General features: G+C 36.1%; 1 pseudogene; it reads left to right on the forward strand.

Annotated features, from left to right (window-relative positions):
• The first annotated feature begins 3,160 nt into the window (after window positions 1-3,160).
• LOC114914500 (gibberellin 20 oxidase 2-like) lies at window positions 3,161-10,220 on the forward strand (annotated as a pseudogene).
• Window positions 10,221-12,218: the final 1,998 nt, after the last annotated feature.

Here is a 12,218-nt window from a genome sequence, read left to right on the forward strand (position 1 = left end):
AAGACTTGTAAAATCAACAAAATATCCAATAATATTAGAATAATCATATCAATCATGAAATTCAACTAAATTAATCTAATTAGATAAGTCCATCATTATCAAATGATAAAATTTAATAAATTATAAAATTTAAATATTTATTTGATATCAGAGCTTAGGTTAATGATCATTAGGGACATGACAGACATGATAGAAGTGGTATCAGAGTTTAGATTTTAGATCATTAGAAATTTTTATGGAATTGGATCAAACTGCACAATAGAAGCATGGTAGATCTCACCATGGCTATAAAAGAGACCCCGCCTCCTCCACCTCCTCTTTGGCATATGCCTTTGAAAATCTCTCAATTATAGTTATGATTCTAGATTTTTCCATGAAGGATTTCTTGGAGTTTTTTTTGATGATGGGGCCATGGGATCTTACCAAAGTTGAGATAAGAATCCTTTCTTCTCTTTTCTTTCTATTTCAAAGCAGTTATTACATGCTCGATTTGTGCCAACTAGTCATTGGATTCGATGAGCCCTCTATTTTTGTGCTTTTTATTTCATCCGATTAGCCACCATCACCAAGTGTGGCCATGATGCGATCATCGCTATAGGTTGCCACCACAACCATTGCCGTAGGCCGCCCTCCTTTAGTTGCCGCTATCCCTAGAGCTCTGTTTTTTTTTTTCTTTTCTAAGAAAGAGAGAGAGAGAGCCTTCCCTCTTGTCTCCTCTCTTTGCCTCTTTACTTTCCCTTCCTTTCTCTGTTTAATTGATTCGAGGGGTTGAGTGAAGGGATACATAAGACACAGTAGTTTACCCTAGTAATTTTGTAGATGGTATGGAGTTGTCGATTATCCCTTTTATGGTTTTGATATTTGGTTTGAATTCTGTAGGAAAGTAGCCATCTACGGAAGAAAATATTGAGTAGGATATTGTACACTCTAATTTTTAAATTGAGATATGGATTAAGTTGAGTTTGTCAATAGCAGAAGTAATATATGATTCTTTATAAATTTATGTATCATATGTTACTGATCTTAGTTTGCATAGACTTTGGCACTTACGTGCATCAAATTTTGCAAAAGAATATAATGATCTTGAAATGTATTTACTTAACATACATATAATTAAATTATATATATATATATATATGAATGATGGGTTGTAGTGCCCCGAATTAGCCACATTATTGATGTCCCATCATGAGCTAGAAATATGGTACTTGTTGATGCCCCAATACAGGCTGGACATATGATATTATTGGCGCTCTACCATAGGTTAGAAATATGGTACTATTGATGACTTGCCACAGATCAAAAATATAGTAGTATCAATGCTTCGCCATAAGCTAGATGTGATTATGGTAGTCCATAATTGAAGACTAAATATTATCGGATCCAATATATGCTCATCTAAATTTTTTTTTATGCGATTTATTATATAAGAATATATGTGTTTGCTATGCATATTTTATAATTTTGATATTTTGTGGCATATAATTTACATCATTGATAATTATTTGATAATAATTATTTATTATCATTTTATTGATGTGTATGTGTAAGAATTTTTATTGGACTGTAAAGCTCACTCTGCATCTTTACTTCTTCTTTCAAAGTCGTAGGATACTTAAGCTCCAATGTAAGTGCATCCTCTCTCTACTGTCCATTATCACTAAGTCTAAAAATTTAATGCATCTCTTTTTATTTTCTGTAAAAAAATTAATGTGTTCCTTTAGCTTTTTTTATTCATTTCACTTAATAGTTAAAATTTTTTTATGTTTGTTGGTCATGTGCTTACCCTCTATTTGGTACGAAGGATGGATTAATGGAAGGATTGATAGGAAAGGAAAGATAAATAAGAGAAAGGATGGATGGAAGATATGAATTTTTTTTTTCTTTATTTGATAAAATATGAAAAGATAGATATGAATGATTCCCTCCTCTATTTGATATAGAAAGAAAAAGAATAAAAAAAATGATGGATAATATTTATAAACTTTTTTATTAAACTATACTATTCTAAAAAATATTATTATTATTTTTAATTTATAATACTTATTTGTACTGTAGAAGTGAAGCAAAATATAAATTATAATCTTTAAAATTTTTAATTATATAAATTTTTAATTATATATTAAATAATTTTATATAATTATATATATATTAATTACATAAATAACTAATTAATGTATATAGTTAATTATTTTTATTCAAATAGTTAACTTAAAAATAGTAAATGTAAATAAAGAATAGTAGACAATTTTAATTATTTACTTATAATTATAGACATTATGTGTTAAAATTAAAATAATTAGTAACAAAATTTAATAGTATAGGTAAAATAAAAAATATATATATAAAATAAAAAAATGAAGAAATATTAAGATTTTATTAAAAAAATTAATAAGAAATATTTTGTCAATATAAAAATTCACCTCTCATAGCATTCCTTAATTTGAAAAGATGTAAAACGATAGGCCTAGATGGATGGACAATCTCTTTTTTCATCCATCTTTCCTAAAATTTTTTAAACCAAATGGTAGATGGAGACTATCCATCCTTCCTTTTATGATCCCAATCAAATACAGAAAAAACTCTAATATAAGTGCATCCTCTCTCTACTTTCTATTATCACTATCTAAACCCAAAAATTTAATGCATTTCTTTTTATATTCTAAAAAAAATTAATATGGTCCTTTAATTCTTCTATTCATCTCACCTAATAGTTAAAATTTTTTTATTTTTATTGATCACGTGCTTTTCTTCTTCTCGTGACCCTAACTAAACACAAGATAAACTCTAATGCAAGTGCATACTCCCTCTACTTTCCATTATCACTATCTATGCCCAAAAATTTGACGCATCTGCTTTTATTTTCTGAAAAAAATTAATCCATTCCTTCAGTGCTTCTATTTATTTCACCTAATAGTTAAAACTTCTTTATTTTTGTTAATCATGTGCTTAATACTTGGGATAATGGATGAAATGCCGAACAGGTAGAGTATCACTGATACCAGTTAAATGATTAATTTTGTAACTATTATCTAATTTTGTTGATGTTGTATTCAAATTACATATCTCGCATATTCTATGGGATTTTCTCCCAAAGGGTAAGTAACTGTGTCACGTGGCCGATCCAGGTGTGACACTCGAGTTTAATGATTTTTAAGATATGGCTAAAGGGTACTACACTTCAATATTTCAGGTCTATCTCCTCTTTTGTTTGTTGTTCGGCTATCTTACAAATACCCCATCCAAAACTCATTCATCCCACCCCTTACAAGCGCAAACGTCTGTTTCATTCCATCTTGTCATGGACTCCAGCCCCGCCGCCCCCTCAAACCTTTCTTCCGACCTTAACAAAGAAAAAGACTGCCATGCTCGCACGCTATACGACTTCTCTCTCCTCCGAAAAGAAACCGAGATACCCCAAGCGTTCAGTTGGCCCACTTCTCTGAGGCCCAATGCTGTAGAAGAGCTCAAGGCCCCCGTGGTGGACATTCAGAGCCCGTTCTTTTGTAGGTAAAAAATTTACTCATGAAACTATATTTTTCTGAGTAAGTATTTCCCAGGTAACATTTAGACAAAAAAATAACTTACCTATGTTCTTTTATACATGAGAAAGTGGTTTTGAAATCTGTTACCCATGTTCTTTTGCATTATTACTTTCCCGGGTAAGTTGCTAAACTTTATCCATATTTCCCATAATACCCTTTATGCTTCTTGGGTCAAATTTGATGATTTATTTATAAAGCTTAATTTTTTTTGTACCAAATTAAGTAATTTTTTTTTGTACCAAACTAAGCTTTTAGTCTATGCCAAATTATCCTAACATAATAAAATTATCAACTTCTAATAAAGATATATTTTATTAGTTGAGTTATTAGGCATTAACGATAGAAGCATCGGAAAAAGAATATTTTAAGAATAAAATTAAGAGATCACTTTACCGGTTGATGGGAAAATCATTTAGCCATCTCCTGGATGGATAAAATTTTCCTCCTATTTCATGGGTAAATGTCACTCATGAAAAATAATTTACCTATCTTGAAATCTGTGAGAATATGAGTAAGTTGATCAATAAAAAAATTGATCAATTTTTTCATGATATTTCTCCAAAGAGACGAGCCATCCGCTCGCTAAGCTGCCGAGATCGTCCGTGCTGCCTGCAGCACTTACGGCTTCTTCCGGGTTATCAACCACGGCATCGACCCATCTCTTTCTCATGATGCAATGAGTTCCCTGGAAGAATTCTTCCAGCTCCCTTTGGACGCCAAGCTAAGAATCCACCGGCACCCCGGGAGCTTTTGGGGCTACACCGTAGCGCATCTCGACCGCACTTCCTCAAAGTTGCCTTGGAGGGAAATGCGGTCCCTCGGCAACAACAGTGTTGCATCTGAGAATGGCATCGTCGACTACTTCAAGTCCGTCTCTGGGAAGGATTTCGAGCCGATGGGGTATGCATGCATGATTAATTTCTTAATTTATACTACGCATTTTGAAATTAATTAACTTTTAATTTGAAAGACGTCATACAATGTAACGCGAAGGTTTGGTTGATTAATTTCCTTGTAGCAGATGGGTCTACGACAGATATTTTAGAGAAGTGAAGGAGTTGTCTCTAAAGATCTTGGAGCTTTTGGCGATCGGTTTGGGTTCGGATCGAGAGTATTTTCAAGAATTCTTCAAGTACGGAGAATTGAACATGAGATGTATCAGCTATCCGCCATGCCAAAAGCCCGAGGAGGTGCTGGGGATCGGGCCACACTGCGACCCGTCAGCGCTGACAGTGCTACAACAAGACCAAGTGGAAGGGTTTGAGGTGTTTGTGGAGGGGAAATGGCAGCGAATTTCCCCGCGGCCTGAAGCACTGGTAATCAACATTGGAGAAATATTCATGGTAATCTCTTCTTCTCCTTCCAGCTCTCTGTGTTTTTTTTCTATTTTTTTTGGGAGTGTGAGGTGGGTATGTCAACGTTTCTTTGATGCGCATGCTGACAACTCTAGCTGACACAGCAATTTCAGGTGGCAACCGACCGAGGACTCCGGAAACTTCTGAAAGGGGAACTTGTTCAGTTGTTCCTGCGTTTTGGCTGCCATTTGATTTTTTATTTGTGCGCAACATTATATTTAAAAAAAAGTCAACCGCATGGATCTTCTGCTTTGCACCGTATGATGCGGGGTACAGCATATCTCATTCATCATATGGTGGACGATCGTGCATGATTATATATAATAGATGTATATTCATACACAGCCATTTATCATATGATAGACAATATACCATGCATTACACCATGTGGTGCACAGCAAAGAATTCGAGTTCAAAAATTAATAACCGGTCCATCTTTTAACCATGCCTTAATCGTTAACCTCCGTGGACCGTGGACTGGATTTATAACATCCGATCGACAGACTGGTTTGATTTTAACTATAAATTTTTGGAAGACAAAAATACCCTTCATATTTCTTTATACCCAATTCTCCTAATCCTTTCCGACTTTCCCACTCCCATATTGACAAACTCCATATTCCCCTGCATCCTCTCCCATCTCGCCACCTCCGTCCGTATGTCTCTTCCACCTCGCCCCTCTCTGGTTCGATCGCTATAAATTTTTCTCCACCTTGTTACAAAATAATTAATCTTTTATCTCTAATCAAGATCTCCTCATCCATAACAACTATCTAGCTCTTACATCTATTCCACAGCCATCCTCCTCTATCTTCTACTGCCCTTTCAGCTTTGCTGGCATTCCCCATCTCGGCTCTCTCTCTCTCTCTCTCTCTCTCTCTCCCTTCTTGCACATGACATAAGGTCAGTGTCTGACCCCGATCCACTGCCATTGTTGGAGATATTAGTTTTTTTTTTTTTGATTGGATGGGAGGCTTTTTTTAAAAAAATATTTTTTTGATTGTATATTTTTTAAAATATTTAAAAGAAATTCAACGCATGTGCTGGGACAAGAGGTTATTGGTGGGTCGTTTCAATCCACATTGATAAAACTTCAGCATGTCCTAGTTGGTTGATCGAGTCAATTTCAAGTAAAATTGGGTGAAATCGTATCAAACCAATTCAGATTTGATTTTGCAGTAATCTAGATCTAATTGGTCATGAACTTAATCAGGATGAATCAAATTTCTAGATTTGGATTAAATAAAATAAATGAACCTGATATAATACAGAACAAACCATTATGCACCTTAAACAAATTTTATTGTCTTTCGGTTTATCAATTTTGTTAACAACTGTTTGCAAGAAAGGATAACTAGACGGTTTGCGGCTTCTCATCATGCTTTTACATGCCAAGATAATGTATGCTTGACAAGACCTGGCCTTGCTTTTATACATGCAAAATAATTTATGTTTAGTAAAATATCTAACATAGCATAGTCATTAATTGAGGTGAATACTCACAGAATTTATGATATAACATGTACAGTGGCATATTAAGTGCATAAATGTATCTAACAACAGTACACTAGAGGATATTAACTGTATATTACATTATATTAATTGTCTACTATGGTATATTAACTGTGTGCATATATACAGTAATTGTGTACAAGAGGACATTAACTGTGTACAGTATTATATTAATCGTATACTATATTATATTAATTATATACTATAATATACTAATTGTTTACTATGGTATATTATGTGTATATATATATCTAGTGGTGATGGAGGACAAGAACCGATAGCCCCCAATAGTGATTTTAAATTGATGAAGGGAACGATGTAGGGTTATTGTTGGAGTTTAATTGTGTATTGTACCATATTAACTGTATATCATTGTATATTAACTATATATTATATTTATATTAATTATGTACTGCATTATATTAAATGTGTAGTTTAGTATATTAAGTTTGCACCGTTCTGTATTAAGTGCATACCATCCAATATTAAGTGTGTACATAACATTATATTAACTATATGCCGTGGAATATTAAGAATATACACACATCGTGGTGGCAAAGAATATGATGAAGCCTGATGCTTGGGGGCTGGGGTTGGATTGTTAATATCCCTAATAAAATATCATGAAGGAAAAGCTACAAACTAAGCCCGTTAATGTTATCCCCATCTGAAAATGACAGAGGAAAAGCTTGCTTCTTTTTGGCAGTATAGGGTAATTAATACATAAAAACAAATAATGCTCTAATCTTGCTGATAGATAAAGGCGATATTTTGAAAGGATTTTTTTTAAAAAAAAAATTTCTGAAGGTTGCTTTGCTTAATCTTGTAATAATCTCATCGGGATCGGATGCTCGACGGGGGTATTTTTGACATTTTAACTTTAAAGATGCGGCCTTAGGGACTGTAAGTTACAATATGAAATATCTTGTGGACCGCAAATAAATATCCCAGTCAACAGGAAGTGTTTGTTACGCCCCGGTCCACGGGGCACCCCAAAATAAATACCATATTTTTTTAACCTAGTGAGGTATGTTCTCTACAAGATTATGCCAGCTCCATGCATGGTTATGCTAATTATGTGCACAGGTGAGGGATAAAGACGGAGTAAAATACTTATTAAACAGATTCAAGATAAAATTAAAGTCAATCTAGGAGGCAGACCACAGTTATTCCTGTTTGGGGAAAAACTCTGTACTAACACCAATACACAAAAAATTGAAAATTATGATTAGTACACTTGGGTGTTTTGGTGGCAACCCTCCTAATCACAGCTAGATGTCTTTTTAATATAACCCAAGCTTTCTGAGATTGGCTGAGACGGCTGATGTCAGTCTTTGGGCCATAGCTACTACGCTTGCGGCTGTTGGACCTCACAATTTTATCCTTTGAACTTTGGTCCAAAAGGCATCTCTTGATGATGGAGTGTGCTTCTATCTCATATAAGATAGAGTATCTCTAACTCACGACTGATGTGAGACTAAAACTCCAACAATAATCATGGATCTAAAGATATCTCAAGTACTGTTAGTTTTTATTATAGCCAATGCCCTGTTGCATCTGTCATCGGAGAAGAGCACCGGTAAAAGAAGTCCGCACTGATTGGAGTTATGTCCGACGAGGATCCTCTAATGCTTAAATCAGTGGAGAGTGGTGAACAGCAGATGAAAATTTTGAATAGTAGAGTCTCAGCCCAGAATTGTCTTACCCGTGCTATTCATTTACCTCCCTTTTATAGATGATTCAGATATAACTGTTAAGCACGTAGTCCCACTTTTTATGGCACTAAATTATCAGACCATAATCATAGAGTTAATGGGCTATTTATGCCCGTTAATAATCGTGACATGTAGTTGATAACCGTTTATAATGGTTAGATATATAGGTTCCGCATATTCCGGCATCATGTGATCATGGGAAGATAAGCCGACTATATGTCGATAGTCATGAAGATCCGAATGAGCATCAGTCGGTAACTCTGATATGCCAATGATCATCGATCGGATATTAACTGAATTATCATGGTTGTCCGTTGATGGTTGAAAATAGCTGACCATAGATCGATCAACTGATTGTCAGTCGGTATGCTGTGTTTACGAAGCTGACTTATAGTCAGAATCGAGGGTCGATAGAATTATCCCAACAGTTGCCCCCCACTCCCAAGTCCAAGGTGGCCTAATGTGCATATTGTCACGTGGTCTGTCACGTTGGATGAAGGAAGTTGTTGCTTCGAGCTTCGATTCAGCTGCTAGCATTAATAATTTTTTAAAATATAAGAGATCTTCAGTTATTTTATTGTTTTGATAATTGTGAGATCATCATTGGACTGTCATTTCGAAAAGATAATTCATCGTCCGGAGAATCCGAATGATTTGATTCTGACTAATAGGTCGTGTCTACATGTCCAAATGTCATTGGCTCTGTATCCTTCATGCGGATAACAGTGAAGTGGTGTGATCTGGAAGCAGGTACATCGAACCATCCGACCAACGATCGATCTTGATGTCGTCACGTGTTGACATATGAGGAGATCCTGATTTAATTGATTTCATCCGGACCGTTGAGAGGTCTTATATATATAAAGTTACTTTAATCCAGGCTTTACTTTTGTATTTGTCGCCTCTCTGCAACAGAAGATTTTGCTGCCCTAATACTAGGAGCTTTCTGGATTGTCTTTTGCACATCTTTGGCTTCAAATCGAGTTTTCCTTCTTTCTCCTAGAGTTTTTCTCTTAGGATTTTCTCCTCTTTTCTAGTTTTTTTAATTTTCATGGCTAGTAAGAAGGCTTTATCTTCTTGAGATAGTCGGTCGAAGAATCCAACCGATGACTCCCTTTTAGATCTGAAAATGAAAGTTTCTTCCTTATCCGGACCCAATGTTAACGACTCTGGGAATAGTACCATATCCTGGAGCAGTATCGGCTTTCCGCCCCTGGTCGGATGGTCGAGTAAATTCTCCTCCTCCAGGCCAAGTCGCATTTTATGTCAAAGACCTTCGGACCGATCTTCGATTCTCAATTTCGAAGTTCATTTGAAATCTTCTTGATTACTATGATCTTTGTCCTGCTCAGCAGGCTCCAAATTTCATCCGACTAATCATTAGCTTTGCCTTGTTATGTCGGTTTATCCCGATCGAACCTCATCCTTCTCTCTTTCGGTCTTTCTTTATTCTTTATCCTCATCCCAAGGTCAAGGGTTGGTGGTTCTTCAACCCGAGAAAAGATCTTTCTTTCATCTCCGTCTTCTATCGTCCATTCATAGATGGAAGAATAATTTTGCTTTGCCTCTTCTTCTTTTTTTGGAGCTTTTCTTCATGTAGGGGCGATCCAAGAACTAGCCCCAACAAGAATAGTCGGGTAGATGCCAATGATCGGGAAGACTTCATCTGACTAAAAAATATAGAAGTTCCACCGCAATGAGAGCTGATGACTGAATAAGCTCTCTACGATGCGGACTTAGTTTGGTAACTTTCTTAGTACAACATAGTCGGTCATTTTACTTTTTTTTTGTTTGTTTCTAAGCTTTGTACTGATCTTTTTATTTTGATTGCAGCTATGCGGACAAGAACACGAGTATCAGCCACTGACATCCGCACACATGCTGCCAAGAAGAAGGCAGTAACTGAAGTTGGATCTTCCCGACCACCGAAGAAGAGTCGGATCACTACTCCATCGGTACCGACAAGGGAAACCAATATTCCGTCAGAGATAGTTCTCAAGCCAGTCCTGGCGTTGTCAGTCCCGACAACGCTTCTTCCGATGAAGCGCCATCTGCTGAAGTTGGGATGGCGAGAGACGACGGAGCTGTGGTAGAACTATCGGCGGCTCCATCAGTGGGGGTTTAGGCTGATCGGTTGCGATCGAACCTCACAGTCAGCAGCTGTGCCAGTCATTCCTCCAACGAAATGGTCTTGAGCACAATCAAGTACTAATTTTCAACAGTCTCAAGCACGTGATCACCAACTAAAGAACGGAGGAAGGCACCGACAGGTTCGCCAATGATGGATTATCTGCGGGCCTTCCCACACTCTTCGATATCATGATATCTGAAGGTGAGTCGGCCTTGGCCAGGTGGCTCATCGAAGCTGTCCTTCTCTTGACAGATAGAGAGAACAGGAAGAGTCGGACGGTGATCGAAATATTCTCTTCTTCTATCTGACGATACTTAGGATAATTTTCTGACATTCTTTTTTTTTTATCTGACTTGACTTATCTTCTATTTTCAATGGGTGCATGATATGCACGCTTTGGAGAGCGAGTATCAGAAGATCATCGATTTTCATCAATCTTGGATGGATAAGGTGGCAGCCGTCATCGCTGAAAAGAATGCTGTCGTGAAAAAATTTCAGGCGGCAACTGAACAGGAGAAGAAGCTTCAGGAAGAAGTCTCCCATATGACGGTCGACCTTCAGTCCTCCAAAGCCGAGCTTGAGTCAGCTCATCAAAATATCACATCTTTCGAATCTTGGATCAGGAGTAAGGACTCCATCCATTGGCTCTGGAGAGAGAGGGATGGATGTATTGAAGAGTTGGAAGCGGAGCGCGAAAGGCATCAGGCCACCCTGAAAAGGCTGGCACTGGCCGATGCTGAGTCAACCTCTACAAGAGCTGAAGCTGAGTCAGTGAGGGATGCTCTAAGTCTGACCATTGAGAACTACAAGAATTTGAAAGAATTCAAGGAAAAAATTTTCGAAGGCGGATGTGCTATCTACTACATCGGATACGAGGACGGTCGAGATGGGTCGGTAAATTGTATCCGAATTTGGACTTGAGCGGCATCGTTCCTCCTATTTTAGAAGAAGCTACTGAAGAGGGCACTGCACCGACTGAAGATGATATACCGATTGCATCAGGACCTGCTCCAACCATCGAAAGCTGCACTGGAGCAGGGAGATGAAAAAATGATTGGTGATTGGTGTAGCATTTTCACTTTCTTTTTGTAATTAAATTTTGTAATCGGATTTTGATTCAATTTTTATAATTTTTTTTTCAATGAATGAAAAGAAAAATTTTCAAAACATAAATTCTCTCTTCTTTTTGTGTACTTTCAATATTGTAGAATCATAGTTGGACAATCGAATACCGATCGACGAATCAAATATTCAGTAATAACAGTTGTAGAATTTATCCATTAGTCAAATGTCGATAGACATACTTTACCTTTTAGGTATTTGGATAGATGATGATAAGTCGAATATCTTTTGATTGATCGTAGTCAAGTTGGTATGTCTAGATATTTGATAAACGGTAGTAAGCCGAATATCCTTTGACTGACTATAGTCAAGTCGGTTATTTTTGATTCAACTGAGATCGAATCGGTATAATATTTTGTTTAGTTAAAACTAAGTCGGCATAAGTAGTTATTCGACTAGAGTCGGTTTTTATTGTAAAAATTAAAATATAGTAGGTGTGTCGATTTTTATAGTAAAAAATTGAGATACAGTCGATAAGAATTGACCGTTCATTTATCGGTCTACTATCATTTTGTAGTTGCCTAAAGCATTCATGATTCTGAAATTCAATATTTCATTCTGAATATTGTACATATGAAAGAATAGTACCCGACAAGTTAATCGCATAAGGATGCGAAGAAATTTTTTTTATTTTCTTCCTTTTCATTTGCATGACATTAGTTATTTTTATTATGAGATATTATATTTTATCATTTGCTGCATCATATTTTTATGATTATGATAAACTTCATAGATTAGGACAATAATTTTAGGACCATGATGAGATCATGTCAGTGAGACCTAAAATCTTGATAGTCCCAATCTAAAATATTTTTTATCATTGGATCATCGAGTCGGA

Source organism: Elaeis guineensis, chromosome 9 (genome assembly GCF_000442705.2).
Source record: "Elaeis guineensis isolate ETL-2024a chromosome 9, EG11, whole genome shotgun sequence".
Classification (NCBI taxonomy): domain Eukaryota; kingdom Viridiplantae; phylum Streptophyta; class Magnoliopsida; order Arecales; family Arecaceae; genus Elaeis; species Elaeis guineensis.